Source organism: Phyllobates terribilis, unplaced genomic scaffold (genome assembly GCF_046119375.1).
Source record: "Phyllobates terribilis strain yellow unplaced genomic scaffold, ASM4611937v1 Scaffold_4__5_contigs__length_816908805, whole genome shotgun sequence".
Lineage (NCBI taxonomy): Eukaryota > Metazoa > Chordata > Amphibia > Anura > Dendrobatidae > Phyllobates > Phyllobates terribilis.
The window spans coordinates 563466486-563474001 of record NW_027362764.1 but is presented as its reverse complement, the minus strand read 5'-3'; the positions used below and the strand labels follow the sequence as shown (position 1 = coordinate 563474001).

General features: G+C 46.1%; 1 protein-coding gene across 2 annotated transcripts in view; it reads left to right on the top strand.

Annotated features, from left to right (window-relative positions):
* The first annotated feature begins 254 nt into the window (after positions 1-254).
* RALBP1 (ralA binding protein 1) overlaps positions 255-7516 on the top strand; it is a 30414-nt gene continuing 23152 nt past the window's right edge. The window contains exon 1 of one of the 2 annotated variants that reach the window (XM_073679040.1): positions 255-401. The gene's annotated coding sequence lies outside the window, so the exon portion shown is untranslated. Of the gene's footprint in view, positions 402-487; positions 685-7516 lie in introns of those variants that run through there. The other variant, XM_073679041.1, reaches the window with a different exon arrangement.

Here is a 7516-nt window from a genome sequence, read left to right as displayed (position 1 = left end):
CCTCTAACAAGTAAAAATACTAATGTAATCACATATAATCTGTACACCCATCTCCCTGCGAGCCAACCACAACATGGCTGCTAGAAGTGGTCACATGACTGAGGAGTGCTCGCAGTCATGGAAAAAAGCCCTTCTTGGAACTAGAGGCCGACATGTACCGTGCAGATCTGTCGGCTCCTCTAGCCGCCTCGGAGGTTACCAGCTATTTGTATGTATGTTTGTCTCCGGAAAAATGGAGTCAAGGCCTCGAAATTAGAGACACCTTTTAGAGGTGGGTGTTTACACCATCAATATCCTGTAGTGAGAACGATGCGCTACGCTGCTTCCTGCCGAGTGCTGAGTCCAGGAGGAAGAGGAAGCCCGGCTCATAGTGACAGAGCGAGGCGGAGGGGAGGACACAGGTGAGAGGCTTGTTTGGAGCTGGATTAGCTGACGGGGCGCTGCGCTGTGCTGTGTGTATTCCTCCGCCGTATTATGAGAGCGCAGTTGTGTGCAGCTGCGCTGCATGTATCCTTCCGCAGTGTCATGGGCGCCGGTCCTGTGCAGCTGTACGTATGGGCTGCACACAGGCAGTGCGGACCCTGGCAGGTGTCACACAGCAGCACTATATGTGTGGGAACTACTGGGACATTTCCATAGTCGTCCTCTGTGAGTTCTGATAAGGCTGACGTGTGGGGTGTCAATGTAAGTAAATATTAACATTCGGGTGAATAGTGCCCATAGTTATGTCTCTGTATACTGTACTGTGGTGGGCGCTGTGCCGCTGGGGTCTCGTTCTTCTGGAGACGAAAAGTCGTTATTTTCATATTATTTATTTTTAGAGCCGCATTGATTCTGCCGTGCCCTATAGTAAAGGCTGTCATTTATATTATTATAATAGCCCCATTTATTTCATGGTGCTGTACATGTGAATATCTGACCATCGCACCAAGGGAGGTGCGGAGCAGTTTGTAGTTAAATGCTTGTATTTGGGGGTAAGAATTTTTGCAGTTGGGCTTCATTAAAACTTCTATGTTACATTGTCTATTGGTGGCTGCAGAATGAGTCAAGAATCCGTCCTATTAGTGATTATATGGGCTGAATCTGTGTGAGTGCATGTAGTGTAGGTGCATTGATCGCTGTCTTCTTCTGTGTCCAGCACCGCTCAGGTCCTCTTGCGGGTCGTGTCACTGAAGTTGTGTCTCTCCGGGGCCTCTTGCGCGTCGTGTCACTGAAGTTGTGTCTCTCCGGGGCCTCTTGCGCGTCGTGTCACTGAAGTTGTGTCTCTCCGGGGCCTCTTGCGCGTCGTGTCACTGAAGTTGTGTCTCTCCGGGGCCTCTTGCGCGTCGTGTCACTGAAGTTGTGTCTCTCCGGGGCCTCTTGCGCGTCGTGTCACTGAAGTTGTGTCTCTCCGGGGCCTCTTGCGCGTCGTGTCACTGAAGTTGTGTCTCTCCGGGGCCTCTTGCGCGTCGTGTCACTGAAGTTGTGTCTCTCCGGGGCCTCTTGCGCGTCGTGTCACTGAAGTTGTGTCTCTCCGGGGCCTCTTGCGCGTCGTGTCACTGAAGTTGTGTCTCTCCGGGGCCTCTTGCGCGTCGTGTCACTGAAGTTGTGTCTCTCCGGGGCCTCTTGCGCGTCGTGTCACTGAAGTTGTGTCTCTCCGGGGCCTCTTGCGCGTCGTGTCACTGAAGTTGTGTCTCTCCGGGGCCTCTTGCGCGTCGTGTCACTGAAGTTGTGTCTCTCCGGGGCCTCTTGCGCGTCGTGTCACTGAAGTTGTGTCTCTCCGGGGCCTCTTGCGCGTCGTGTCACTGAAGTTGTGTCTCTCCGGGGCCTCTTGCGCGTCGTGTCACTGAAGTTGTGTCTCTCCGGGGCCTCTTGCGCGTCGTGTCACTGAAGTTGTGTCTCTCCGGGGCCTCTTGCGCGTCGTGTCACTGAAGTTGTGTCTCTCCGGGGCCTCTTGCGCGTCGTGTCACTGAAGTTGTGTCTCTCCGGGGCCTCTTGCGCGTCGTGTCACTGAAGTTGTGTCTCTCCGGGGCCTCTTGCGCGTCGTGTCACTGAAGTTGTGTCTCTCCGGGGCCTCTTGCGCGTCGTGTCACTGAAGTTGTGTCTCTCCGGGGCCTCTTGCGCGTCGTGTCACTGAAGTTGTGTCTCTCCGGGGCCTCTTGCGCGTCGTGTCACTGAAGTTGTGTCTCTCCGGGGCCTCTTGCGCGTCGTGTCACTGAAGTTGTGACTCTCCGGGGCCTCTTGCGCGTCGTGTCACTGAAGTTGTGACTCTCCGGGGCCTCTTGCGGGTCGTGTCACTGAAGTTGTCTCTCTCCGGGGCCTCTTGCGGGTCGTGTCACTGAAGTTGTCTCTCTCCGGGGCCTCTTGCGGGTCGTGTCACTGAAGTTGTCTCTCTCCGGGGCCTCTTGCGGGTCGTGTCACTGAAGTTGTGTCTCTCCGGGGCCTCTTGCGCGTCGTGTCACTGAAGTTGTCTCTCTCCGGGGCCTCTTGCGCGTCGTGTCACTGAAGTTGTGACTCTCCGGATCCCATTCTGCTCTGTGACCCGAAAGTCGCTCTTAGGGCGCAGTCAGACGGCCGTATAAATCGGAGCACAGTGCACCGTCTGACCAGAGCTCTCCCAACCCGAGAATGTGACAGCTGCATAGAAATACATGAAGCTGTCACCCTCGGGTCAGGAGAGCCCCCGGCCAGTCCCGTGCACTGCGTTTAGATTTATGACCATCTGACTGCGCCCTTACAATGTAAATCTAGGGAACCTCGTTCTGACGCCCCTTAGGCTTACATTGTAAGTCTACGTCTGGGTGTCAGCCTACAGTATTCGTACACGCCTGAAAATGATGCACGACAGGGCAGCCGGTCACTCTGTACAGCACCATTATAGTGTATGGCCCCATTGGCGCATATGTCCGAATCATGTTTTTTTTTTTTGTTTGGGGCGGGAGGGAGGGTTCAGACATAAGCCCCGACTGGCCTACCGAGCGTGAAACAAAACACAATGTGAAAGCACACTTATCTGTCTCTTTCTAGATGACGCTGAGCTGATTTATGCCCAAAGTACCACATCAAAGATGAATGAATGTGCAGGGAAACTCAGCACCTATGAAAGACAAATGGTGCGACATTTTTAATGTAACCCATTTACAAATATAATCTTTGCTTTTGCATCACAGGATTGTCATAAAGTATGTGCCACTTTCCTGCAAGTGTAGGGAGCATATAGTAAGATGGCATAAAATAAAGCACCATCTTTGCATTCACATCATGTTACTCTTAGGCTGTGTTCACATTGCATATTATCCTTTGTGGCTCCATCAGGATTTGCATCTGAAGCCCTTGAAAACGGGATCTGCAGTACCGGACTGCGGCCACTATACAGGCGATGGTGCTGTGTAGTTCCGTGTCGCAACTGAGCACATCCGGCACCAAGAACAGTTAATTATCAGGCGTGTCACACCCCCACTGATCTGATATTTAGGACCTATCCTAATTATAGGCCATTGATGTAAAGTACAGGACAACCCCTTAATTTTCAAAATTAATCCATTGCAGAACTGCGACAGATGGGCCCCATTGATTATTAGGGGATCCTTCTGGGTTCCATTAACGTGCATTATGCAGATTTATTTTTACTTCTGTTATAAAAAGTGACACATAATTAAACACGGATGGGCCCTATAATAAATGGGACCCCTCTGCTTTTATTTGCATTAGTTATTTAATGCAGTTCTCCTCAACCCCAGTCCTTAAGGCCCATCAACACATCATGTCTTCAGGATTTCCATAGTATTGTATAGGTAAGAATTCCATCACCTGTGTAATACAAAGAAAATCGTGAAGACATGATCTGTTTATTTAATGGATGCATTTTGAAGATTAAAGGGAACCGGTCATCAGGTTTTTGCTATGTAATCTGAAGACCGCATTCTGTAGGGATTAAAACACAGATTGATGCCTCTTTATCAAGCTCTGTTTTTTTTTTTTTTTACCTGTAATGATTGTTTTAGCATCAGGAGCTTATCATTGCTGGACACAGCAGCAGTGCCTGGTAGTCAGACACACCCCCTCCTGTGATAAGCAGCTCACAGTGTATAGAGATTGTATATACAGAGCCTGGTGTGGGCGGGGTTAGCTTTCTCAGCTCTGCTTCATGCTAAATCTAAAAACTGTATCAGAACGGCTGCACCCAGTACAGTAAGTGATACATCATTGGATTCAGGGTCTCTTTTCCTATATTATGCTGCTCTCAAAAAAACCTGCTGACAGATTTTCTTTAATTACATTTGTCTGTTCCTAAAAACAGAATAGATCAAACTGAATGTGTGAATGCAGATGTGAGTAGATGTCAGAGTCCACTAGTGCACTGTTCCCCAACTCCAGTCCTCAAGGCCCACCAACAGATCATGTTTTCAGGATTTCCTTAGTATTACACAGGTGGTGGAATTATTGCCTGTGCAGGTAATGTAATAATAAGGAAATCCTGAAAACATGATCTGTTGGTGGGACTTGAGGACTGGAGTAGGGGAAAACTACACTAGTGCACTGTTATTCACTTTTGATCTTGTCAATTATTTTGCAGATATGAATGGAGCCTTACTAATATACTTGAATTTACAAAGGTGTCCTTATTTTCCTATAACAGGTTCGGTTCCAGCATCTCAGGAGAGATGTTCCTTTATCAGTGCATCATCATTGCTGAGTGAGTATGAAAGGGGCTGGCTGCTCACTTTATTTGCTAACTTGGTCTCTTCTCTGTCTATGCGCTAACCATGGCAGAGAAGAGTGCTTGGCTTAGCCATTGAAATGAGCAGTCGGCCAGCCCCCTTCACACTCAGCACTGATGAGCAGTCGGCCAGCCCCCTTCACACTCAGCACTGATGAGCAGTCGGCCAGCCCCCTTCACACTCAGCACTGATGAGCAGTCAGCCAGCCCCCTTCACACTCAGCACTGATGAGCAGTCAGCCAGCCCCCTTCACACTCAGCACTGATGAGCAGTCAGCCAGCCCCCTTCACACTCAGCACTGATGAGCAGTCAGCCAGCCCCCTTCACACTCAGCACTGATGATGTGCTGTCTCAGGAACCTCTCTAATTTGACAACCCCTTACCCTGGCTCTACACATTAGATTAATGTCGATTTTTGCTAGACAGACTATCTGACCATGTATTGAGGACTCCCAACTTTTCCTTGATGGCAAATATCAGAATATAGAGAAGGGGTGTCAGGTGGGATACCTGTCAGCTTCCGCTATATAAAGGCTGTGGACAGCTTGGTGTAATAAGCAGAGACGTTTGATGAGGCATGGCACTGATATCTGGTGTGTGCAAGAATGTTCCCTGTAAAGTTGTTAGACTATATAGGAATGGGATATTGTACGTTTAATTACCCAGATCTGGACAAATCCCAGGAGCCATGTGGCCGATGTACCGGGAAATGTGCTGCTGGTGCTTAACTTTTCTTTTTTTTTTCCCCTTTAAACTATGAATGTTCTTATTGTTTGACCACTAAAGTAAAAATTGCACCAGGCGTATTGTAAATCCTGAAGCTTACATAATATATTCGGAACAGAAATTAAAGGGAAATTCTAATATAAACTGAAGTTTGACTTTGTAATTATTCATTGGTTGTTTCTCCAGACTGCCTAAATTAAATACTTTGGGTCTTGTCCTTGCTGATTGCTAAATGGTAGGCCAATGTGTTCAGGTTTAGTCTTGGGGAATGTTCACTAACGGCAAACTTATTGCTGAAATTTCCGTAAGTGAAAAATTCACTCCACACATCTTTACAGAGATGTAGTTACTGCATATATATATATGTAGGCTCTATACGTCCATCTGAGAAAATGTTTACAAAGTACAACAGATCTGTCGTGTGTGTGACTATACCCATTGCTGATAAACCTTGATTTCCTTGTGATAATGGCTCTGTCACTTTCTATGTTGGTGACATTGGCACTTCTGAGTCGTTCTTTACATTATATCTTTCATTCACTTGACTTGGAGTGGAAACCATGGTTCGGAGTTTGAATGATTTCCTTACCTCTTGCTGCCTTTGGACATTACTGTACATTCATTTTGCCAATGTTTTCCCGCCAATGGACTTACAATTCCTCACAGTACAGCTGACATCCCACTGCAATGGCCAGGAGTGAACATTATGTGGCAGTCGGTGGCCTAGCTAAGACCTATTAGGCCATGCCTTATAGATTGCCTCTCCATTTACCACTGACTACCAAGGCCAATAATGCTTTGCTATACCAAATCAATACCAGAATAGCTTTTTTTTTTTTTTCTTTTTCTGCCCTACATTTTTCTAGAAAGTGTTAGTTGTCCAATTCTGAGGATAGGCCATAAATGTAAGACACTCTGCACCCCCACAGATCATTTTATTAACAATTACTTTATTTAAAATCAATTAGCGCTGTATTGCAGGCCGCCTATTATTTATTACATTCCCCTGGCAGGCCTTCTCTACAGGGCTGTGGAGTCTGTAAGCCAAACCTCCGACTCCTCAATTTCCCTAACACCAACTCCGACTCCCTCATACACGGCTCATGCTTAAGTGATAAATTTACTGTAGCACAGATTCATCTCAACTATAAGTCTAGACCCTTAGATCAGGAATAGGACAGACATTTATAGGACATTTCATAACTTTCCCAAATTGTTATGAAAAAATATTCCCCACAAACTGCATTGAACTACTGTACCCAATTTATTATATATTTTAGGAGTTGGTCCATTTTATACCGACACCTTGCTTCTCTATACTTTATATGGGGTTGTTCTATATACTGGTTTTCAAAGTAAATACACCAGTCTCTTAAGGTATGCGATTTGTGAAATAAGCCATATGCAGGAGACTGTGACGGTACTTGGAGTCACAGAGACTCTCCTGAGAATATATAAAAAATTCCTAATGGATACATGCACGTGAAACTTGAAATGCATATATTTCTACCATGTTGTATTTCTTTGCAAAAGAGAAAAAAAACATTAAAACAAAGCATGTAGTAGTTGAACATTCTGCATGATGGGGACGCCTGATTCTTGAATATAGTGCCTATATATATTATATACATACACAGTGAAACTAACATATTTTAGTGATGTACAAGTAATGATCATCTATGTTGTATGTCTATGATATCATTAACATACAACATAAATGATCATTACTTGTACATTACCAAAATGTTAATTCGACCAAGAAAACTGCTTCTGGTACATACTGGATTCTGAATCGCTCTAGCGTCAGTCTTCCTTCTTGAGTGATAACATCTCAGTTCGGATTTTACAATGTTATGTTCAAAACAAGAACTGTTCTTTCAGTTGGAGATGTTTGCCCATAAAAATTCCTGAATTAACTGCGGCAAGGTTACATGGAGAACGCGTATTACTTGGTCATTGTTACATTGGGGTTTTAGCAAGACTTGCCTTTACCTAATTAATGTCTGTTCTTATCTCTGGTGCACCAGATACAGATTTCAGCATTGATTCTTCTCTGAAATCCACCTCCGATCCAGTGACCATCCACACCC